The 25495-nt window shown below is 52.7% G+C and overlaps 1 protein-coding gene across 1 annotated transcript in view; it reads right to left on the reverse strand.

Annotated features, from left to right (window-relative positions):
* The window catches only part of FAM111A (FAM111 trypsin like peptidase A), a 95485-nt gene that overhangs the window by 38761 nt on the left and 31229 nt on the right, over nucleotides 1-25495 (reverse strand). The window lies entirely within an intron of this gene.

Raw genomic sequence — 25495 nt, forward strand, 5'->3', positions numbered from 1 at the left:
TTAACTACACATACTCCACCCCACACATCATACACACCACCCCATGGCACCCCAAAGACACCCCCGCTTCTCAGACGAAGAACTCAGGGTCATGGTGGAGGAAATCGTTCGGGTAGAGCCCCAGCTGTTCGGCACACAGATCCAATACACCAGCATTGCCCGGAGGACGGAGCTATGGCAGAGGATTGTCGACAGGGTCAACGCTGTGGGACAGCACCCCAGAAATCGGGAAGACATCAGGAAGCGATGGAACGACCTACGGGGGAAGGTGCGTTCCATGGTATCCAGGCACAACATCGCCGTGCAGAAGACTGGCGGAGGACCCCCACCTCAACCCCCACAATTTACAACATGGGAGGAGGAAGTCTTGAACATCCTGCATCCTGACGGCCTCGCAGGAGTCGGCGGAGGAATGGATACTGGTAAGTTGAAGCTTCACTACTGCTTCCCCCCCACCTGCATGCCAAATCATACCCCAACCCTCACCCCCATCCTCGAACCCCACCCTCACCCCCACCCCCATCCTCACCCCCACCCTCACCCCCACCCCCACCCTCACCCCCACCACCATCCTCACCCCCACCACCATCCTCACCCCCACCCCCAGCACACCTATTCCCTGCCAATGTCTCACCATCACAACCCACACATCCCAAAACCTAGGCCTGCATGCGTCCACTAAGCATGGACACCCCTCACCAAAGCATGCCCAATGCATATACACATCCCCCCCACAAGCCACCCTCACCAAAGCCCCCACACACGAATGCCAGCACTTGGGGACACGGGAACCCACAGATACACCCATATGCCACACATTGAAACTATAACCATACCTCTATACCCCTGCAGGACCCGACCGTCAACACACCGCCGCGGAGGGCCCAGAATTCTCCACACCCCCCACCCAAGAGGCCGTCAGCGATGACAGCAGCTCTGTCGACCTGGACACCGATGACCAGCCCGGACCATCGGGGACCTCTGGACAGTCGGTTCCCCTCACACAGGCACAGGCCACTACAGACCCAAACCCCTCTGGGAACACCAGCACAGCTCCCACCCAGCGGGCCCATGCCTCTGTCTCCAGGGCGCGTCAATCTGCGGTGTGTCTACCACTACAGGGCACCCAGGATAACCCACCACCCCAACAACAACAGGGACCTGGGGGCAGTGGTAGTGGGCACACCGGCCAGGGGGCAGAGGCCCAGGGAAACAGGGCAACTCGGAGGGCAGCTGTGCGACAGGGGGGGGACGGGCCCAGGGAACCCACTCTCCACGAGGCCCTCACCACCATCATGGGAGCATACAACCGCTCCCAGGAGACGATGGCGACGGTACTGGCCTGGTTCCAGGAGATCCAGGTACTGCAGGAGGAACACTATCGGGGGTACAGGGAGGACATCAGAGCCCTCACCTCCACCCTGGTTACCATGGTCGGGCTGCTGCAGGACCTCATCAACACCAGGACGGACACTCAACAACAACAAAGGGCCCCTGCCACTAGCCTGGACCAAGAACAGCCAACCACCTCCGCCGGCGCTAGTGGACAGGAGGCCCCCGCACAACAGCAGCCCACCAGACCCCCACCTCCTGCAGGAGAAGAACCACCCCGCAAGAGGGCCCTGAGATCTCGCAAGAAGACAGAGTAGGATGTCAAGACCCCCGCCAGCAAAGGATACCACCTGATGTCATCCCACTGTCCCATATTGTCACCCTGTCCATCCTTGAACTGCCCATGCTCCATCTCTCCACAGGCCTATGGACAATGCACCTGTGTGACTGTTACTCTGGACTCTGCCATGGACATTCCTTCACCATAGCCCCCACCCACTTGAAACCACCCATCCCATTTTGAGCACTGAAATAAACACCTATTTTGCACAAAACTATCTGGAGTCTGGCTGTGATTTCAAAATATTGTAATTGACATGACAGTGCAAATATGTCCTTGTACATAGTGAAGTCAACAAACAGCTGCCACAAAGCTGTAGTCCATGGGGAAACGAAGCACAGGACTCGTAGTGGGGACCCCAGATCTGAAATAGGGAGGGAAAAGCCACAACTCAGTCATCATACACTGGGGCAAATAGACAGGCAGCAGAGATGCAGGAGAGTAGTTCAGATTTACTAAATTATCTTTGAATTGTTACCTGTGTCCTATTGGAAGTACTGTTCAATGATTCTGTCCCTGTTGTCTGTTTCAGCCCCGTCGTCTTCCTCCTCGTCACTCTCCACAGGTTCCACCGCTGCCACAACACCACCGTCTCGACCATCCTCCTGCAGGAAAGGCACCTGGCGGCGCAAAGCCAGGTTGTGAAGCATGCAGCAGGCCACGATGATGTGACACACCTTCTTAGGTGAGTACATTAGGGATCCACCTGTCATATGCAGGCACCTAAACCTGGCCTTTAGGAGGCCAAAGGTGCGTTCGATCACCCTCCTAGTACGCCCATGGGCCTCATTGTACCGTTCCTCTGCCCTGGTCCGGGGATTCCTTACTGGGGTCAGTAGCCACGACAGGTTGGGGTACCCAGAGTCCCCCAATAGCCATACACGGTGTCTCTCTAGCTGTTCCATCACGTAAGGGATGCTGCTATTCCTCAGGATGTAGGCGTCATGCACTGACCCTGGGAATTTGGCATTTACATGCGAGATGTACTGGTCAGCCAAACACACCACCTGGATGTTCATGGAATGGTAACTTTTTCTGTTCCTGTACACCTGCTCCCTGTCTCTTGGGGGAACCAAAGCCACATGGGTCCCATCAATGGCACCAATGACGTTGGGAATATGTCCAAGGGCATAGAAATCACCCTTCACTGTAGCCAATTCGCCCACCTCAGGGAAAAGGATGTAGCTCCTCATGTATTTCATCAGGGCCGACAACACTCTGGATAACACCTTCGAAAACATGGGCTGAGACATCCCAGATGCAATTCCCACTGTTGTCTGAAATGAGCCACTTGCCAAGAAATGGAGTACTGACAGGACCTGCACCAGAGGGGGAATCCCTGTGGGTTGGCGGATGGGGGACATCAGGTCGGGCTCCAGCTGGGCACACAGTTCATGTATAGTGGCACGGTCAAGACGGTAGGTCAGGATAATGTGGCGTTCTTCCATTGTCGACAGGTCCACCAGCGGTCGGTACACGGGAGGATTCATCCGTCTCCTCGCCAAACCCAGCGGACGGTGCCTAGGAAGGACAACATGGAGCACACAGTCAAGCAACCCACAGGTACGTACTCACAGCTAGCACAGTAAACGATTCTCTATGCAGTGAATGGCGTGTCTGAGTGGCTATGCAAGGCCTAGGCCTGTGTGACGCAGTTGAAATTGAGCCATGTGGACCCTCGAAATGGCGGCTGCCTGACCTGTGAAGTGTGACAATGGGATGTGAGGTCAATGCGCTGGCGTGGCACACCGCGGCGGTCAGCGGTCGAAGACCGCGGCGCGAAGCCGCATTGGTTAACATTGAAGCCTATGGGTTTCAGGAGCCAATGGCGAAGGGCGCCGGCGGCGGCGGTACGCACCGCCGCGGACGTGACCGCCATTTTCTATCTACTTATCCACTTGCGACTTGAACTTTCACAGGAGAGGACCTATACTGCAAGTGTTGCTGTGACCTCGGTCTGGAAGGGACAATGGCTGCTGCGACTGGGGAAAGGGCCCCTGCCTTCACTGGAGAGGAGTTGGAGAAACTTGTGGATGGGGTCCTCCCCCAGTATGCGCTACTCTACGGTCCTCCAGACCAACAAGTGAGTTTAATTCAATATGGATTTGGGGCCACTGGCTGGCTTGGGGGCCTGGCGGGGATGGGGGGGCATGTTGGGGCTGGCGGGGGGCATGGCGGGGATGGGGGGCATGTTGGGGCTGGCGGGGGGCATGGCGGGGGCCTGGCGGGGATGGGGGGGCATGTTGGGGCTGGCGGGGGGCCTGGCGGGGATGGGGGGCATGTTGGGCCTGGTGGGGGGCATGGCGGGGGTCCTGGCGGGGATGGGGGGGCATGTTGGGGCTGGCGGGGGGCCTGGCGGGGATGGGGGGCATGTTGGGGCTGGCGGGGGGCATGGCGGGGGGCCTGGCGGGGATGGGGGGGCATGTTGGGGCTGGCGGGGGGCCTGGCGGGGATGGGGGGCATGTTGGGCCTGGTGGGGGGCATGGCGGGGGGCCTGGCGGGCATGGGGGGCATGTTAGGCCTGGTGGGGGGCATGGCGGGGGGCCTGGCGGGGATGGGGGGCATGTTGGGCCTGGTGGGGGGCATGGCGGGGGGCCTGGCGGGGATGGGGGGCGTTGGGCCTGGTGGGGGGCATGGCGGGGGGCCTGGCGGGGATGGGGGGCATGTTGGGCCTGGTGGGGGGCATGGCGGGGGGCCTGGCGGGGATGGGGGGCGTTGGGCCACTGGCAACGAAAATGCAGACAAACTTGAACGTGGTATTTCTCCCTCCCTGTACGTGTCACATAGGTCCGCGCCCATGAGAAGATCGGGATTTGGCGTGCCATCGCCAAGGAAGTCCGGACCCTGGGGGTCCACCATCGACGGGGCACCCACTGCCGCAAGAGGTGGGAGGACATCTGCCGCGGGACCAAGAAGACCGCCGAGTCTCTGCTGGGGATGGCCTCCCAACGTAGGCGGGGTGCCTGCCGTCAACTGACCCCCCTGATGTTCCGGATCCTGGCGGTGGCCTACCCTGATTTGGATGGGCGCGTGAGGGCAGCACAGCAGACACAAGGGGGTGAGTACAAGCATTATCTACTCTGTTGTCGCGCAGTGGAGGTGTCTGGGTGGGGGAGGAGGGCTGTGGGTCCCCCTAGGCCAGGGCGATATCTGTAGGCTGGGCACCCCCGTAAGCCCCTGTGTCCCCAGCCACCACCCTCAGTAGTTTGTCAGTACAGCCATCCCTGGGCCGTGTCATCCATGGGTGCAGTTGTCAACTCTAGGCGTGTAGGGCATGTTCCACGGAATGCGTAGCGGACCCCAAGTGCGCAACTTAGTGCAGGGGGCATCTGTGTCTGTCATGTCCGCTAACTGTACCGGAGATCCATGTACTCAATATCCCTTTATTTCTCTCTCCCCCCCCCTTTTTGTTTGTCTTTCTGTGCTTGTGTGCATCCGCATCATCAGGTGGAGGAGAAGTGGCATCGGGGCAGGAGGGAGCTGCATCTCACATGGCCCAGGAGGGCCATGCCACAGAGTCTGACTGGACCAGTGAGACGGAGGGCGAGGGGAGCTCCACAACGGGGACGACTGGACCCTGCAGCGACACGGACACGTCCTCGGAAGGGAGCTCCCTTGCGGGGGTGGCACCATCCGTGCCCCCCGCCATTACAGGTACAGCCGCCACCCAGCGCACCATCTCCGCCCTCCCAGCAGCCCCTCAGCGTTCGCCCCGTGCCCGCTCTGCCAGGAAGCCGGGCATCTCCTTCGCCCCAGGCACCTCAGGCCCTGCCCCTGTTACCCCCGCTGCCCTCAGTGAGGAGGTCATTGACCTCCTCCGAACGCTCATTGTTGGGCAGACTACCCTTTTGAATGCCATCCAGGGGGTGGAGAGGGAGGTTCATCGCAGCAATGCGTACCTGGAGGGCATTCATTCGGGTCAGGCTGCCCATCAGCGATCGTTCCAGGCTCTGGCCTCAGCACTGACGGCAGCCATTGTCCCTGTCTCCTGCCTCCCTCTACTAACTCCCTCCTCCCAGTCTCCTGTTCCTCTGCCTGTCCCACCCACACCATCAGACCAGCCTGCACACACCTCAACACCCAAGAGAAGCTCATCCAAACATAAGCACCACAGATCACGCAGACATTCACACACGCAACATTCCGATGCAGACATGCCAACAGTCACTACCACCTCTGTGACCCCCACCTCCTCGTCTCCCTCCTCCCTCCCTGTGACGTCTACACTCACACCTCCATTCACCTCACCATCAGCCAGTGTTTCCATCACCAGCACACCCTCCACTCCAGTCCGCACACGTGCAGTCACCACCCCCACTGCCATTTACACGTCCCCTGTGTCCTCTCCCACTGTGTCTGTCACCCCCTCTTCCACACCACACAAACGCAGCCACCCACCCACCCAACAGCCATCCACCTCACGACAGCCTATCCCTCCTGCACCTGCACCCAAAGACAGCAAACGTGACTCACCTACAACCACATCCTCTCCCTCCACTCCCATTCCCACTGTACCTACCACTCTCCATTGTCCCAAGAAACTCTTCCTCGCCACTGCTAACTTCTTTCCTGACCCTGAGCCCCCCCCTCCTTCTCGTCGGGGTAAGAAGAGCACCTCAGCCACCACCAGCCCTGCAGCCCCCTTGACAAGGGTGCAGGGGTATTGGAGCCCACCAGCCCGCATGTCTGGATCTTCGCCCAGCAGCAAGGGGACAGCCAGCCCACCCCCTGGGAAGAGGAGCAGAAGGCGGAAGGGGCGCCGCAGGAGCCCGGCTTCTACATCCCCCCCGGACACCACCCAGACACAGTCACCAGCCACAGCTCCAAAGGGAGGAAAGGGCCACAGACTCCCGACTAAGGAGGGCAAGGGCAGCAAGTCGGAGAGGTCAGGCTGCAGGCCTGCTGCCCAGGAGGAGCCCACCACCCCCATAGCCGCTGGCCAGGGAGGACCCAGCCCAGCTGGCCAGGAGGGCCCCACCACCCACAGCCCAGGTGGGCATTGAAGGAGCACCATCCCCGCTGCCCAGGAGGGCACCACCAGGCAATGAGCAGTTGGCCATAGACTGGCCGCCGTCTCAAGCACCGCTGAACTGGGCCCCGCCGTCTCCAGCACCGCTCCGCTGGGGACCGCCGTCTCAAGCACCGCTGAACTGGGCCCCGCCGTCTCAAGAACCGCTGAACTGGGCCCCGCCGTCTCCAGCACCGCTCCGCTGGGGACCGCCGTCTCAAGAACCGCTGAACTGGGCCCCGCCGTCTCAAGAACCGCTGAACTGGGCCCCGCTGTCTCCAGCACCGCTCCGCTGGGGACCGCCGTCTCAAGAACCGCTGAACTGGGCCCCGCCGTCTCAAGAACCGCTGAACTGGGCCCCGCCGTCTCAAGAACCGCTGAACTGGGCCCCGCCGTCTCCAGCACCGCTCCGCTGGGGACCGCCGTCTCAAGAACCGCTGAACTGGGCCCCGCCGTCTCAAGAACCGCTGAACTGGGCCCCGCCGTCTCCAGCACCGCTCCGCTGGGGACCGCCGTCTCAAGAACCGCTGAACTGGGCCCCGCCGTCTCAAGCACCGCTCCGCTGGGGACCGCCGTCTCAAGAACCGCTGAACTGGGCCCCGCCGTCTCAAGAACCGCTGAACTGGGCCCGCCGTCTCAAGAACCGCTGAACTGGGCCCCGCCGTCTCCAGCACCGCTCCGCTGGGGACCGCCGTCTCAAGAACCGCTGAACTGGGCCCCGCCGTCTCAAGAACCGCTGAACTGGGCCCCGCCGTCTCCAGCACCGCTCCGCTGGGGACCGCCGTCTCAAGAACCGCTGAACTGGGCCCCGCCGTCTCAAGCACCGCTCCGCTGGGGACCGCCGTCTCAAGAACCGCTGAACTGGGCCCTTCAAGGCAAGACCCGCTGAACTGGGCCCTTCAAGGCAAGAAGCGCTGAACTGGGCCCTTCAAGGCAAGAACCGCTGGCCCTTTGGCAGACGTGGCAGGGCAGGATCTGTCTCGGGCAGGGCTGCAGGATGTCCTCTGGCCAACATGCCTCCTCCAGTGGCAGTGGAGTCTGTTATGGACTGTTTGGACTGTGGCTTTGCTCTCCCCAGGATGGCCCAGTGGGCAGGCCACCCACTGTATGGACTGTATGGACTGTGGCTTTGCACTCCCCAGGATGGCCCAGTGGGCAGGCCACCCACTGTATGGACTGTATGGACTGTGGCTTTGCTCTCCCCAGGATGGCCCAGTGGGCAGGCCACCCACTGTATGGACTGTATGGACTGTGGCTTTGCTCTCCCCAGGATGGCCCAGTGGGCAGGCCACCCACTGTATGGACTGTATGGACTGTGGCTTTGCTCTCCCCAGGATGGCCCAGTGGGCAGGCCACCCACTGTATGGACTGTATGGACTGTGGCTTTGCTCTCCCCAGGATGGCCCAGTGGGCAGGCCACCCACTGTATGGACTGTATGGTCTGTGGCTTTGCTCTCCCCAGGATGGCCCAGTGGGCAGGCCACCCACTGTATGGACTGTATGGACTGTGGCTTTGCTCTCCCCAGGATGGGCCAGTGGTCATGGAGTCCCCTCGTGGATCTGGCGTTGTGTACTCAAGTGGCTGAGGTGCCCCCCCTTCCCTTCCCCCTGAGGTGCCTGTCCTATTTTCTTTCTGATGCCCCTGCAGTGTTCTCTCCGTGGAGTTCTTGTCGTGGGACTGGGCTTTGCCCCTTTGCACAGGACCCCTGTGGTCCACGGACAGTGGTTGGACTACATTTAGTAGCTGTATATATTTTGTACATAGTTTATTTATTTATTGGGATTACTGGTGTCCATATTTCAATATATCTGCCCGTTTATGATCTCTTCTTTTGGTCTTTGCATTATTTCGGAGGGGGGGGTTGTGGGTTGTGACAGTGATCTGTGGGAATGCATTGATGTGTGTGTTGTAGTGGGTGTGGGTGGGTGGGTGTGTGCCGGTACTCTTTTCCCTCCCCTGTGTCGTAGGTGCAGTACTCACCGATGTCTTCCGCGCCGCCGGGCGTGCTCCTGGTACAGGAGCAGGTATAGGAGTGCGGGGATGACCTGCAACTCGGGTTCCATACTGCCGGAATCTCGCGTGGAGTGCGTAGAGGTGAGCGTTTTCCCGTTCGTAGTCTGTTTCCGCCGTGTTTTTATCGGCGGTGCTCCCGCCCCGGAAAAGGTGGCGGATTGGTGGGTCGTGATAGGGTGGGCGGTACATTGTCTGCCGCCTGGCTGTTGGCGGGGACCGCCGCGCTGTTTGTTTGTTCCGCCGTGGCGGGCGGAGTGTTAATGCGGCGGGCTGTGTTGGCGGTTCCCGCCAGGGTCAGAATTGCATATTTTGGACCGCCGGCCTGTTGGCGGCTTGGCCGCCGCATTATCACCGACCGCCAGGGTCAGAATGAGGGCCTTAATCTACAATGGCAGTGTGCATGTGTTAGGTGAGGGGTCCCTTAGGGTAGTACAACATATGCTGCAGCCTTAGTGACCTTCCCTGGTCACAGGGCCCTTGGTACCACTGGTACCTTTTACAAGGGACTTATCTGTGTGCCAGGGGTGTGCCAATTGTGGAAACAATGGTACATTTTTAGTGAAAGAACACTGGTGCTGGGGCCTGGTTAGCAGGGTCCCAGCGCACTTCTCAGTCAAGCCAGCATCAATATCAGGCAAAAAGTGGGGGGTAACTGCAACAGGGAGACATTTTCCTACATTGATGGATGGTGTGAGTAGTGTGTCACAGTATATCAGCACCTTTTTCATCATCTCAGCAGCCTTTGTTTATGGCACTAGGTAATTTAGGTACGTCAACTTTGAGGCGTTGAACAGCAAATCACATAGGCCATAGGTGTTCTGCTGCAGCATGCAGTATGCAGCATGTATCATGCAGCATGTATACGTTGTTGTATAGCCTGTCTGTCTCCTGCATTGATAAAGTACCCCATTGTCTCTGACTCCACTCAGAATTTATTTTTCAGGAGCAATTTTCATGTTGCAGTCAGTCCTCTGCCAATACTCAAGATGGCAGACGCCAAAGGCCCCACCTACGTCTGCTGTCTGAGCACCAGTCACTCTTCTTCCACTACTGCTTGTATCATTTAGCAGGGACACATTCCCAGCACAGTATAAATCCCTGCTCCAGAAGAGCAGATGCAAACCACCAATGGTGCACATCACACGATCCAATCCAATCTGCTTGCTGTTGCATCCATCCATCCAGCTTATCCACATGGCATGAGGAGGCCTTGATTGCAAGCCACCCAAGGGCCAACCAGTGTTCTATGAACATTCTGATCAAATAGGCAATGCTATGTAGAATGTGTGTGACTTACAGTTTTGTTGGGCCCAGAAATTGCATACTGTATTGGGAGTTCATGATCAAGATTTATCAATAAAGTGACATCACATACACTATCTGTAGAGTTGGTTTGGGCTCTGATGCTCTGTATACGAACATAAAGGTATGGGTAGAATTTGGCGTAAAATTACAAAATATAAGAAAGGATTCACATCCCTTGGCTTAGAAGTTGGGCATGACCAGTAGTTGCGAATGATAGCTGTTACTACTACCATCTTCGATTTTTAATTTTTATTGTGTTGACTGGGTGTATTGCTTCATGAATTGTGGGTGCACTTTTGAGAACCACACTTCAGTAACAAAAAGGAAGTTGCTTTTATATGAGGCTAAGAGTTGAGATGTCCAGTTCATGTGAGGCTACGAGGTCATGGATTTCGTGTTTTGACAGTGATCACACCTACCACATATTAGACATTTTTCAGTGTCACCTTAGAAGTCAGTTAAGTATTTTCTTTTAGTGTACCTGGTGGGACTAGTTGATCTAGTGAGTTGGAGGGTTTGGTTGCCTTCCGGGATCTTTATAATGATGAGGTCAGAAATCTAATTAGATATGGTAAAGGACCGATCACTAAGGCCCTCATTACAACCCTGGCGGTCGGGGATAAAGTGGCGGTAATACCGCCAACAGGCCGGCGGTAAAAAAAAAAATTGACTTATGACGACGGTGGAAACCGCTCGGACAGACAGCCACTTTAACACACCAACCGCCATGGTGGTATCAACAAGCACCACGGCGGAAACCGCCAACAGCCAGGCGGAAGACAATTGTACCGCCCACACTATTACGACAGGCCTATCCGCCACCTTTTTCCGGGGCGTTACCAACAATATCAAAAGCACGGCGGAAACAGAACACAGAAGTCAAATGACTCACCTCTGGAGACTCAGGAAAGAACCACGACGCCATGGAGCTGCACATATTTCCGATGCTAGTCTACCTTTTCCTGCATTATGAACACCAACGCCGGCGAAGATGACCACGGTGAGTACTGCCGCCTAGCACACAAGGGAGGGTGGAGGAAAAAGGGAGTGACACACACACACACGCAACACCCAAACCCTCAACACCATATACACAACCAGATGCACAAACATTTCATATCCACCCCGTACCACCTCAGGAATAACGCAAGGACAAAATGATTGGAAGAAAGTGAGTGTAATACGATAAAATACTATAAATAAGTGCATCCAAATTCAAACTTATATACATATTTACAAATGTAGGGACACTGCCCAGTCCTCAATGTCCGGGGGCCACATGGCCACATCACATAGGCCAAGGCCAAACCTCACTCCTGCAACAACACGGAGAGAACACTGCAGTGGCATCAGGTCGAAAATACACAGGCACCTCAGGGGGACGGGAATGGGGGTGTGGCACCTCAGCCGGAAGATGGTACAACACCACTGGTCCTGGAGGGGGCTACATGCCCTGTGCTTCATCCTGGGAAGGATGGGGTGAGTGGATGGCTTCTTCCACTGGTTCTGGAGGGGGCATTGTGCCCCGTGATGCAGCACTTGGGGAGTGCGAGGTCAAAGTCTTTCACCTGGGTGTCAGACCCACAGAATTTGCAGGGGCCAGGACGCACAACAGCCCATGGAGGCAGAACTACACACTGCCCGCCAGCGGTGACGGCTGCTCAGTGGTGGCAGTGGCTGGGCTGGCTCCCCTACAGCCTCAGATGGCTGCCCACTGGGCTGCCCAGTGGTGCTGATGGCGGTGCTGGTGGCAGTAGTGGGGGGAGGCTCCAGCCCTTCCCTTGCAGCCTTGGACGGCTGACCGCCATGGTTGGTGGTGGGGGCTCCGAATGAGTCCCAGCACCAGGCCTCCTGTCCTTCCTGCCTGCAAGTGCAGGCCCCTTGCCCTTCCCTGTCGCAGCTGGTGGTGCCTCCTTGCCCTTACTAGACGCTGCTGGTGGTGCTTTCTTGCCCTTCCCTGTCGCAGCTGCTGGTGCCTCCTTCCCCACCTTGATGCACCTGGTGCAGGCACACTTTCAGTGCTGCTGGCTGGTGCCCGGGATCCTCTCCCACTTGGAGTAGCTGTCGACACTACAGTGGCCGTGGACTGGGTGGCTGAGGTGCTCGCCTAGGTTCTGACCAGAAAAGCTTCTTAGGGACATTGGGGCGGGAAGAGGGTGAAGGTTTAGGAGAGGAGGAAGAAGTGTAGGAAAGTACCATCTTGCCTGGCATGTTACCCCCATTTTTACTTGTGTGTATGTTTGTTTTTGCATGTGTCACTGGGATCCTGCTAGCCAGGACCCCAGTGCTCATAAAGTGTGCCCTGTATGTGTTCCCTGTGTGGTGCCTAACTGTATCACTGAGGCTCTGCTAACCAGAACCTCAGTGTTTATGCTCTCTCTGCTTTTAAAATTGTAACTGCAGGCTAGTGACCAATTTTACCCATTCTTATTGGCACACTGGAACACCCTTATAGTTCCCTAGTATATGGTACCTAGGTACCCAGGGTATTGGGGTTCCAGGAGATCCATATGGGCTGCAGCATTTCTTTTGCCACCCATAGGGAGCTCAGACAATTCTTACACAGGACTTCTACTGCAGCCTGCGTGAAATAAGGGACTCATTATTTCACAGCCATTTTCACTGCACTTAAGTAACTTATAAGTCACCTCAATTGGTGAAGGTTAGGTGCAAAGTTACTAAGTGTGAGGGCACCCTGGCACTAGCCAAGGTGCCCCCACATGGTTCAGGGCAATTTCCCCGGGCTTTGTGAGTGCGGGGACACCATTACACGTGTGTACTACATATAGGTAAATACCTATGTGTAGTGTCACAATGGTAACTCCGAACATGGCCATGTAACATGTCTAGGATCATGGAATTGTCACCCCAATACCATTCTGGTATTGGGGGGACAATCCCATGCATCCCCGGGGCTCTAGCATAGAACCCGGGTACTGCCAAACTAACTCTCTGGGGTTTTCCTGGCAGCTACAGCTGCTGCCAAGCCTCAGACAGGTTTCTGCCCCCCTGGAGCCTGGGCAGCCCAGGCACAGGAAGACAGAACAAAGGATTTCCTCTGAGAGAGGGTGTTACACCCTCTCCCTTTGGAAATAGGTGTTAAGGACCTGAGAGGAGTAGCCTCTCCTGGCCTCTGGAAATGCTTTGAAGGGCACAGATGGTGACCTCCTTGCATAAGCCAGTCTACACCGGTTCAGGGATCCCCCCAGCCCTGCTCTGGCATGAAACTGGACAATGGAAATGGGAGTGACCACTCCCCTGACCAGCACCTCCCAGGGGAGGTGCCCAGAGCTCCTCAAGTGTGTCCCAGATATCTGCCATCTTGGATGCAGAGGTGTGAGGGCACAATGGACACCTCTGAGTGGCCAGTGCCAGCAGGTGATGTCAGAGACCCCTCCTGATAGGTGCTTACCTCTCTCTGTAGCCAATTCTTCTCTGAGGGCTATGTAGGGTCTCTCCTGTAGGTTTCTCTTCAGATAACGAATGCAAGAGCTCACCAGAGTTCCTCTGCACTTCTCTCTTCAACTTCTGCCAAGGATCGACCGCTGACTGCTCCAGGACGCCTGCACAACTGCAACAAAGTAGCAAGAAGACTACCAGCGACATTGTAGCGCCTAATCCTGCCGGCTTTCTGGGCTACTTCCTGGTGGTGCATGCTCTGAGGGTTGTCTGCCTTCACCTTGCACTGGAAATCCCAAAGAAATCTCACGTGGGTTGGCGGAGTCTGCTCCCTGCTACCGCAGGCACCAAACTTCTGCTTCACCGGTCCTCTGGGTCCCCTTTTATCTCGACGAGCATGGTCCCTGGAACACAGGAGCTGGATCCAAGTGTCCCCCACAGTCCAGTGGTCCTTCTGTCCAAGTTTGGTGGAGGTAAGTCCTTGCCTCCCCAAGCCAGACAGTAATCCTGTGTACTGCATGAACTGCAGCTGCTAGGGCTTCTGTGCACTCTTACAAGGATTCCTTTGTGCACAGCATAGCCCAGGTCCCCAGCACTCCGTCCTGCATTGCCCAGCTCGCTGAGTTAACCTCTGGCTTCGTGGGACCCTCTTTTGTGTTGCTGAGTCGACCGTCGTGCTCAGATTTCTTGAAAGCCTGTTCAAGTGCTTCTGCTGGTGCCGCCTGCTTCTGCGTGGGCTCCTCATGTGGCTGGGCGCCCCCTCTGTCTCCTCTTCCAAGAGGTGACCTCCTGGCCAGCTAGCAAGGCTTGTTTGCAGTCTTTCTGCCTGGAAACAACTCTGCATCCTCCAGCACGCAGTGGGACATCTTCTGACCAAAGGAGAAGTTCCTGGTACCTTCCGTCGTTGCAGAATCTTCAGCTTCTTCCACCCGGAGGCAGCCCTTTTGCACCTTCATCCGGGGTTTAGTGGGCTCCTGCCCACCGGACACTTTTGTGACTCTTGGACTTGGTCCCCTTCCTTTACAGGTCCTCAGGTCCAGGAATCCGTCTTCAGTGCTTTGCAGTCAGTTGTTGTCTTTGCAGAATCCCCTATCTCGACTTTACTGTCTTTATGAGGTAGTAGGGTAACTTTACTCCTACTTTTCAGGGTCTTGGGGTGGGGTATCTTGGATACCCTTAGTGTTTTCTTACACTCCCAGTGACCCTCTACACACTACACTAGGCCTGGGGTCTCTTCGTGGTTCGCATTCCACTTTCAGAGTATATGGTTTGTGTTGCCCCTATGCCTGTTGTCTCCTATTGCATTCTATTGTGTTCTACAGTGTTTGCACTATTTTTCTAAGTGTTTTACTTACCTGATTTTGGTATGTGTATATATTTCGTGTATTTTACTTACCTCCTAAGGGAATATATCCTCTGAGATACTTTTGGCATATTGTCACTACAATAAAGTACCTTTATTTTTAGTAACTCTGAGTATTGTGATTCTTATGATATAGTGCTATATGATATAAGTGGTATAGTAGGAGCTTTGCATGTCTCCTAGTTCAGCCTAAGCTGCTCTGCTATAGTTACCTCTATCAGCCTAAGCTGCTAGAACATCTCTAATCTACAAAAAAGGGATAACTGGACCTGGCACAATGTGTAAGTACCACTAGGTACCCACTATAAGCCAGGCCAGCCTCCTACAGGAAGTGGTTGTAGGAGATGTCTGTCTGCTGTGTTTGGGTGCAGGTGCATGGTCTGGATGCTGTTGTGAGGTGGATGGCTGTTGGGTGTCTGAGTGCTTGCGTTTGTGTACCTTGGGAGGAGGGGGCACAGGCACAGTGGGAGGGGACACAGGGGACGTGTGCATGGATGTCAGGTCGTGACTGCCAGTGAGGGGTGTGTACTGATAGGCGTGCTGGTGATGAAGGTAGTGGATGAGGATGTAGTGCATACAGGTGTGAGTGGAGACGCTACTAGGAGGGAGGTGAACAACGAGGAGGATGGGGCCACAGTGGAGGCAGTGGATGTTGGTATGTCTGCATCTGGATGGTGTTTGTGTGAGTGCCTGTGGGATGATGTGTGGTGCTTGTGTTTGCCTGAGCCACTCCTGTGTGCTGTCCTGGGTACATGATGGTCTGCCTGTGTGCTTGGGATAGTTTGGGGTTGAGGGGAATGGGACTGGGTAGAGGAAGTTGGAGGGGGGAGGCTAGAAACCGGGACAATGGCTGCCATCAGAGAGGAGGCCAGAGCCTGCATTGATCTCTGTTGGGCCGCCATGCCAGAGTGAATGCCCTCCAGGAATGCATTTGTTTGTTGCAAATGGGCTTCCAGCTCCTGGATGGCATTCACAATGGTTGACTGCCCAACAGGGATGGACCGCAGGAGGTCAATAGCCTCCTCACTCAGGGCAGCAGGGCTAACTGGGGCAGGGCCTGAGGTGCCTGGGGCGAAGGAGATTCCCACCCTCCTGGGTGAGCGGGCACAGGAAACACGCTGAGGGACTGCTGGGAGGGTGGTGCTGGTACAGGGGGTGGCGGCAGTACCTGTACTTGGGGTGAGCAAAGAGCTGTCCACCACCACCAGGGAGCTTCCATCGGAGGAGGTATCACTCTCCGAACTGTCCCCTCCTGCCTTCGCCGTGGCGCTCCCCTCGCCCTCCGTCTCACTGGTGCCCTCACCGTCGGTGGATTCGGCCTCCTGGGCCTTGTGGGATGCAGCTCTCTCCGTCGCTAGTGCCTCTGCTCCTCCACCAGATGATGCTAAAGCACAGAAGGACAGAGTGACAAAACAAAAAGGGGGTGGAGGGACAAACGATACACTTGGTCAATGGCAGCAAAACCACCACTGTTGGCGTACACGACACACACACACACACAAACAGGGAACAGCCCTACGCATTAGGCAATGCACTACCAGTCACAATGCTAGTCACCAGGCCATGGACAGGAATACCTAATGCCAAAAGCAGCATACCTGATACCCACAGACCCCTGCCCAGTAGTGGATGCCTACTAGATTGGTTGGAGGTGGGTCACATCATACCCTGCCCAACGTGAGACCTACCCTGCAATGGCCTAGGGGCACCCACAGGCCCACATCCCCCACCCGGAGACTACTCCACCATGTGCAAGTAGTACATTGGGGAACTGTACTCACCCCCTTGTGGCTGCTCTGATGCCCTCAAGCGCCCATCCAGCTCCGGATAGGCCACCACCAGTATGCGGGCCATCAGGGGGGTCAGGGTTCGACAGGCACCCCTTCCTCGTTGGGAGGCCATCCCCAGATTGGCCTCTGCTGTCTTCTGTTCCCAGCGTCTGAGGTCCTCCCACCGTTTCCAACAGTGGGTGCTCCGCCTGCCATAGACCCCCAGGGTCCGCACGTGCTTGGCGATGGCACGCCATCTACCCTTTTTCTGATGGGCGCTGACCTGCAGAGAAATACACATAGAAAAAGGTATCAGTCAGACCGTCCGGTCTGTTACACTCATGTCCCACCATAGCCCTCACATCCCCTTATGCACAGACATGGCCAAACATACATGTAGCATGCTGCTCAGGACCCTTTCACCAACCCCGCCCCCACACGAGGCCCTCACACACAGCACTCCATGCATTCATGCCCCATGCATTGTGCTCACAGTGTACTCACCTGTTGGTCTGGAGGCCCATACAGCATTCTGTAATGGGGTAGGAACCCATCCACCAGTCTGCCCAACTCCGCAGCAGTGAAGGCAGGGGCCCTTTCCCCAGTGACACAAGCGATGGTCGGTTCCAGACACAGGTCACAGCAGCACTTGCAGTGTATGTCCTCTCCTGTTGAAGGTCAGGTAGTAAGTGAGTGAACAGATAGAAAATGGGCGGTCACATCCACTGCGGTGCTTACCGTCACCGCCGGCGTACATCACCATTGACCACTGTAACCCATAGGGCCCGATGTTAACCAATGATGAGTTGCACGGCGGTATTCGACCGCCTCCCACAACGGCGCACAACGTCAGCGGAATTACCTCATGTCCACATGTCCCTCCATATAGGACAGGCCCCCATTTCAGGGGGGGGGGGGCAGTCCATGGCACCTAACTGCGTCACAGTACACACATGTACCATTTGGGCCTATAAAACAATATACTGTTACAGTGACAACATGCAATGCAGTGTAGTGTTTGGAAATATGGAATGCTGACCAGCTGCTCTCTGTTTTGCCCCCTAGATTGCAACCGCTGCAGATGAATAGGAGATGGAGACATCACCATGTGTACAGACACCTGGTGGACTTTGCAACTATGGAGGACAGGCACATCATCCTCACCTAGAGACCTGACAGGGCCACAATCACAGAGCTGTGTGCCCAATTGGAGCCTGACCTGATATCTGATAACTGTCAGCCCACCGGGATCCCCCCTCTTGTGCAAGTCCTATCTGTGCTCCATTTCTTGGCAACTGGCTCCTTCCAAGTGACAGTGGGCTTGGCAGCAGGAATGTCAAAGCCAATGTTCTCAATAATGCTGACCAGAGTGTTGTCTGCCCTGATAAAACACATGTGTAGCTACATCGTATTCCCCCAGGTGGAGGATTTGGCCACAGTGGAAGCTGACTTCTATGCAATGGGACAGATCCCCAACATTGTTGTGGCTATTGATGGTACACATATTGCATTTGTTCCCCCCCTCCCGGAGAAATGAACAGGTGTTCAAAAATCAAAAGAGCTTTCACTTGATGAATGTGCAGATAGTGTGCCTGGCGGACCAGTACATCTCCCATGTCAGTGCAAAGAATCCTGGGTCTGTGTATGATGCCTTTATCCTGAGGAATAGCAGCATCCCATATGTGATGGCTCAACTCCAGAGGCACCGGGTGTGGCTAGTAGGTGAGCCCTGGTTCCCACCCAGTATATGTTGGTGTATGGGTATGGTGTGGGCCCTAAGGGTTAGTGTGTGGCTAACAGTTGTCCGTCGATATTTGAAGATGACTCTGGTTACCTCAACCTCTCATGGCTACTGACCCGTGAGGAACACCAGGACAAGGGCAGAGGAACGTTACAATGAGGCACATGGGGGGACAAGGATTATCGAGAGGACCTTTGGCCTCCTGAAGGCCAGGTATCGTTGCCTCCATCTAACTGGTGGATCTCTGTACTACACACCCAAGAAGGTCTGTCAGATCATTGTGGCATGCTGTATGTTGCACAACCTTGCCTTGTGACGCCATGTACCTTTTCTGCAGGAGGATGAGGCAGGAGATGGCCGTGTGGCAGCAGTGGACCCTGTGGACAGTGAAGATGAGGAGGCAGAGGATGAGGACAACAGTAGTGCAATAATACGACAATACTTCCAGTGACACATAGGTAAGACACTGTAACTTCACTTTAAAATGACAGTTTTGTGTTTGACGTACATGGCAGGCTGATTTTCCCACTTCTATGGCCACTTACTGTACCCTTTGGCATCTCTATTTTCAGATATCTGTGCCCCACTCTGCAGTCAACACACCAGGAGCCAGCCACTACAGGTCATTCCTATGTATACATTACTGTACAGTTGTATTGCAGTGTTTAAAGCTTGTTAAACAAATACATAGTTCAATCATTTGCCAGACTCCATACTTCTATTTTTTCAAATTGTGTTTATTTAAGTGCCAATAAGTAGAGGGAGATGTGCAATCGGCTGGGGTGATGGTGGAGGAAAGTCCAGGATGGAGTCCAGTCTATTTGTATCACAGGTGCACTGTCCAAGGGGGCATAGGAAGGGGGGCAATGGCAGTTCAAGGTGGACAGGGTGACAGAGTGGGACACAAGGGTGACAATCAGGAGAGTCTTATTTCCTGGGGGGGTCTTGGCAATAGTCTCTGGCTTCTGCCTGGATCACAGGGAACGTTTGCGGGGTGGTTCTCCTTCTGCAGGGGAAGGGGTGCTGGTGGAATGTTGGTCCTGTGGCGGGGCCTCCTGTCCACTAGCGGCAGCGGAGGTGGAGGGCTGTTCATCAGTGTGGCTAGTGGTAGGGGCCCGGTGGTGTGCCATCGCCTCTTTCATGGTGTTGGCCATGTCTGCCAGCACCCCTGCAATGGTGACCAGGGTGGTGTTGATGTCCTTCTAGTCTTCCCTGATCCCCAGAAACTGTCCCTCCTGCTGGGTCTCCTGCAACTTGTCCAGTATCTGGCCTATCGTCTCCTGGGAATGGTGGTATGCTCCCATGATCCCTGCAAGTGCCACCTGGAGAGTAGGTTCCCTAGGCCTGTCCTCTCCCTGTCACACAGCAGTCCTCCCAGATTCCCTGTTGTCCTGTGCCTCTGTCCCCTGAACCGTGTGCCCATTGCCACTGACCCCAGGTCCCTGATTGTCCTGTGTTTTCGGGGTGTCCTGGGGTCCCTGTAGTGGTGGACACACTGCTGATTGACGTGTTGTGGGGACAGAGTTATGGGCCTGCTGAGTGGGTACTGTGCTGGTGTTTCCTGAGGGGGAGGCTCTGTGGTGGTATGGGACTGTGCCTGGGTAACCGACTGTCCAGAGGTCCCTGATGAGCCAGGTTGGTCTTCCAGATCCAGGCGTCCAGAGCTGCTGTCATCACTGTGGGCCTCTTCTGTGGGGGCTCTGGATGTTGCTGGCACCTCCTCTCCGGTGATGTTGGCTGGGGGACCTGTGGGGATGTAAATGCAGTGTTATTGTTTCTGTGTGTGACATCTTATGCATGGGTGTTTTGCCCTCTATGGTTGTTATTGCCCTGGCAGCTTAGCCTTGTGTGAGTAGTTATTTGGTGGGCTAGGTGATTGTCTCTAGTGTGCATGCTTTGGTGATGGGTGTCCATGCAGGTCTGTGATGGGGGTCCAAGCATTGGTGTTACATGCAGGGCTTGGTATTGGGATGGGTGGGTTGTGATGGTGGGGTGTGTGAGGTGGTAGAGTGATGGGAGTGAGAATACGGGTGGGGGGGTTGTGATGGCATGCAGGTAGGGGGGGGTGTTAGTAATAGAGATTTGACTTACCAGATGACAGTCCTCCTGCTACTCCTGCCAGGCCCTCGGGATGCAGTATTGCCAAGACTTGCTCCTCCCATGTTGTTAGTTGTGGGGGAGTAGGTGGGGATCCACCGCCATTCCTCTGTGCAGCTATTTGGTGTCTTGCTACCACGGAACACACCTTCCCCCGTAGGTCGTTCCACCTCTTCCTGATGTCATCCCTTGTTCTGGGGTGCTGTCCCACGGCGTTGACCCTGTCCACGATTCTCTGCCATAGCTCCATCTTCCTGGCAATGGATGTCTGCTGCACCTGTGATCCGAATAGCTGTGGCTCTACCCTGATGATTTCATCCACCATGACCCTGAGCCCCTCCTCTGAGAACCTGGGGTGTCTTTGCGGTGGCATGGGTGTAGTGTGAGTGGTGTGTGTGAGGGTGTGTGGGGTGATGTGTTGGGTTGTGTGCTGTAAGGTGCGTCAAAGGTGTATGGGTGATGGTGTTATGTGTCTCTGGTTCTGTGGGTAGTCTTGGTCTATCTCTCTCAGTTGGCAATTGTTTGTAGTTTGAAGGGTTGTGGGTAATGTGGGTGTGTGTTTTATAGTGGTTTATAGTGTGTGGGTGTGGTGTGTGTGTATGTGTGTCAGGTGTGTGTAGTTTGAATTGTCCAATGCAGTGTTGTTTTTGTATGTGTATGTGTATTTTGATTTGTGGGTCATAATGCTGTGGGCGTAGTTCTGTTGGTGTGACGGTGTGGGTTTTGGTACTGACAGTTTATCACTGACCTTTGGGCTGGCGGACTTGTGTGTATGGCTGTATAGTGACGGATTGCTATGTGTGTGTCATAATATGGGTGGCGGTATTCCGCTGCGGCAGCGGCATGTTGGCGACAGTCAGCATGACGGTAAGCGGGACTTACCGCCAATGTCATAATGAGGGCCTAAGTTTGTACTTTGCAGACAACCATTCTCCAACCCTTCCAACGCTTAACAGAGGAAGAAGACTAGGTGGAGGGAAAGGGGTTGTGAGACATAGGGGGATATATATACATTCAGGAGACACTTTCATGTCATTCAAGAGGCACAGCAAACATTTAGGGTGGGTCCCGGCCACTTTCTCCAATATGCTAACTCTATAGTAACAGCCAGAGGCATATGGACAGGTTTCCAATCACACCAATTCCCATGCAGACACTGAAGGCCATTTCACAATTAGGCACATTACAACATACCATTACCCACATGGTCAGGGCACTGTAGAACAATACCTCTCGTAAGGTAACCAAAGGGAAATCCGAGTGGGAAGCAGACATAAGGGACCAGTTTGCAGATGCAGCCTGGAGCATGCGCCAAGGTGAGGAAAGTATTGGGCAATGTAAGATTTAAGTTAGTACAGTTCAACTTTTTACAGCGCATGTATCTAACCCCTGTGGCTTTAAGTAACATCTACAGTGGAACAAGTGCTGCCTCTCCTCATTGCCAAGCAGACAGAGCCTCATTTCTCGATCTGGCCTATGAATGTCCCCTCCCCAAAAAACAGGGTTGGAAAACAATCTTCTCTACATTAGAAACAATCACTGGGATACAGGTGGACTCCCGGACTATGTTAAAAAAAAGTATGCTAAAGGACATATGGTAGGTTGGGTTGGATTGAATACCACTGAGATTCCAGTTGTGTGCACCTTCAATTTGTAGTGTCTTGCATGCTTTAGAATGGAACCTTTCTGGCTCCCAATGGAGACCGTATCAGTGTGACAACCGTGAGTGCTGAAATTAACGGTAATAATTTTTACATGTATTCCTATATTTGACTTAACATATAAGATGTAATTAGCATAGAAAATAACGTGTGACTTATAATGTACCTACTTGATTGGCCACCATTGTGTATGGGGTTATTAACTAATAATGTAATAATATGAATTGAGAAGTTTATACATGCTTGAAAATGCATTACTCTGTCATACTTGCAGCTAAATATTATGAACTTTATTTTGTACGAACTAAAAGGCCTCAAGTTTTAACAAGGCCATGGTTCAGTTGAGCATCTGCCAAAACATTGTAAGTTGTTATATTAATAGAACGATCTCATGTCGGCTGTATAAAAAGTTCTTTGTCTGAATCTCAAACTTGTTCAGAGCTTGAATTAACAAAAATGTATTTATTTTTAGGAAATGGTTTGTGATCCAAGCATGTTTCTACATCACTGTAACTGTTGATTCGAAGCATATTTGGAATGGAGAAGAGCAATGGATTCTGATAATGAACAGAAGGTTCCACAAGTTGATTTTTATTGTATCGATTGTATGTACGCAAACGGAGAAGAACCAATCAGTGATGTGCGGATGTTTGTCTAGCAAATTCTTCTGATATGTACTAAATCTGTAATTGGACAAAACTTCATCACAAGATGTTTCTGACCAATAAACAACGTGGGACAGCTTTGTCCTAACCATCCTGCACTTGGACTGCAGGGTCTCTTATTTCTATCTTTGCCGTTTTACGGAGTCACTTCTTTTGCTGATTGATGAGTCTTTGACTCTTGCCAGCCTGTCTACTGACGTTCTGGTACTTTATTATTTTGAGTTATTTTCCAGTGCTCCATGCAAGGATGCTGGTGCTTACTTTAGCGCCTAATGCTCGAGGCATTTTGCTGCCTGCCTTAGACATTAACTTGATGGTTCGGAGAACTTAGAGTGCCCATTCTGAACCGTCTTCCCCCCTTTTCCCAAATCCCCTCTGTCCTGATGCTGATGTCCTCCTGATGAAGTTTATGCTGTTTGCTGATCCTTAAGGATAGGTAATATGAAATTTGTGCATCGTTGTTTCGTCTTTTGTTTTCCAAGTACCAACTGCTGTTTTGATAGAGCCATAGTTAGATGTTTTCTAAATTCATGTTACTAAAACTTTTGCATGAAGCCCAACATGCTGATGTTAATTAGGAGTTAGTGAGGTGTTTCCTTCTATTCATATGTTTTGACAACAAACTGACAACATTAATTTGCTGATCAAATGTTATTACCCTTGCTCAATTACTATTACTACTGATTTGTACTGTTGCTATTGAAGTCATAGTTGTTGTAGTTCTGATAAAACTAAGATTATTTATGCTTTTTGGACAGCCTGTGTTGTTTTTATATTTGTATCACATGGTTTTGAGACTAATTTACATCATCTTAGCATTGTTAATACAGGGAAATAAACATTTTAATTGATATCAAAGTTGTGGGTATTTGTGGCCAAATGGGTCATGGTACGTTCTTTACTGACTCTCTAATGATTTGTATTGTTTAATTTATGTCTTATATGTGCTGCGTAGGGTATGATCATCTTAAACAAGTCAAAAGTTTCATTGGCCTTAAGGACACGTCTGCTTATTAGTTACTATAACTAAACAGATAAGCCTGGGCGCGCTCACACAACCACTAGAATGTCCTGAAAGCTTGGTTTAGAATGCGGAAATTCACAGGTACACAGAGAAGAATAAAGACATGTGATTTACAGCTCCGTGTGTGGCTTATTCATTGGCGGCTACCCAAGCTAGGGAAGATGCTACACTATTGTCTCGTTAGAAGTTATTGTGGGGTGCAGTTTTCTCATTCTCAGGGAGGCTTTTAGATGTCTCAATTATAAATTGTGGTGTGCTTTTTTAATTCAATCCAATATATCACTTGCATGTCAAAAGTTTGGTAGCGTATGTTTTGACATAAGTATTGTGTAGTAATATAATAATATATCATCTCACTGTGTGTACATTTTCTAATAGTTACTCCAAAGAGTTGATATTTTGAAAGTGATATTTAGAACTCGATATTTATGTCACAAAATATTTTTGTTACAACATTCTGGTGCCATATCTCTCCAGCGTAGTGTTGGCTGGTGAACAGTTTGCAACTTCAAGATTGTCCTAGGTCATTAAATGACTAGTAAGTACTAACAATAACAATATCACCATTATCAATATTAATAATATTTACAATTAATAATAATAATAATAATAATAATAATATGGGATTCTATAATCCCTGTAGAAACAGCAGTCACTAATTTTTTTAGAATTGGTGACTTGTGACGCACTAAGTCGCCAATTATAAAGAAAAGACGTAAAAACATGACTATCATGAGGTTATTACAGTCGAGTACTGACGTCACAATTCTTGTTGCCAGCGTGGGAGGTGAAAGGCAAGTCAGGTTACAGAGCATAAATGAAGCAGATGTTTAGAAACGACAACTGAACGTTGCTTTTCTTTCTTTGGCCCTAGTGTAGCAGCTTTCAGAAACAAGCAGGGAGAATAGCGTTTTTTTGCACTCTTTAGGTAGAGAAAAGATGGTATCTTGCTGCATGTTTCTACACATTACGAGCTACTGCAGCTTTAAAAAACAAAAGCGAAAAAAAATAAAAAACTTACATTGAAATGTTTCTAATATCTGTTTGCAACAAATATTTTACAAATTATTGATGTTTTAATTTTTTATTTTGCACTAGAGGTTTTGCTTTTATTCTTCATTTTTGCAAACATGCTTGGTCTTTAAAATGACAGAGCTACGATTCAAGGTTTTGGGAAAGGTGAAGGTCTGACAATGTATTATATGGGATAAAGTCCCCCCTGGCATACATAAGGAAATTGCAAGTCACCTTTGAGTTCCATAAACTTATATGATATGGTCATGGAACTCCTTTGAGACTTTCAATATCCTTATAATGCATGGAAGGGGTACTTGCGATATCTTTATTAGGTTCGAAAGAGCTCCATTTGGCTCTGTTGACACAAAATGTCTGTCGACAGCCGAACACAGTAGGTGCTGTGAGTGGAAGAACATTACACCGCCCTGCCTATTTTGGGTGGATGGTGTGAGGTCCTTTTTCTGTCCATCGTCTTCAGGAAAAAATACGATGGTGAGGGACAGCAAAAAAATAATAAGGATACCCTACACCCTGGGGAATTTTTTCATGGTATGTGGATCATTAGGTTTTGCTTCTGAAAAACAAAACACAAAAACTTTGAAAATGTTTGATGAATGGCCATCAAAATTGTCAGAGGTGATCAACCAAACATTTTGTTCACTGAAAGGAAATGCATTGATGATGGTTCTTTTCAATGTACAGAGATGACAACTGGGCCAATGGTCGGTTCTAATGTCCTCTGCCAACCTGACGGACAGAT

The sequence above is a fragment of the Pleurodeles waltl genome, chromosome 4_1 (genome assembly GCF_031143425.1).
Source record: "Pleurodeles waltl isolate 20211129_DDA chromosome 4_1, aPleWal1.hap1.20221129, whole genome shotgun sequence".
NCBI lineage: Eukaryota > Metazoa > Chordata > Amphibia > Caudata > Salamandridae > Pleurodeles > Pleurodeles waltl.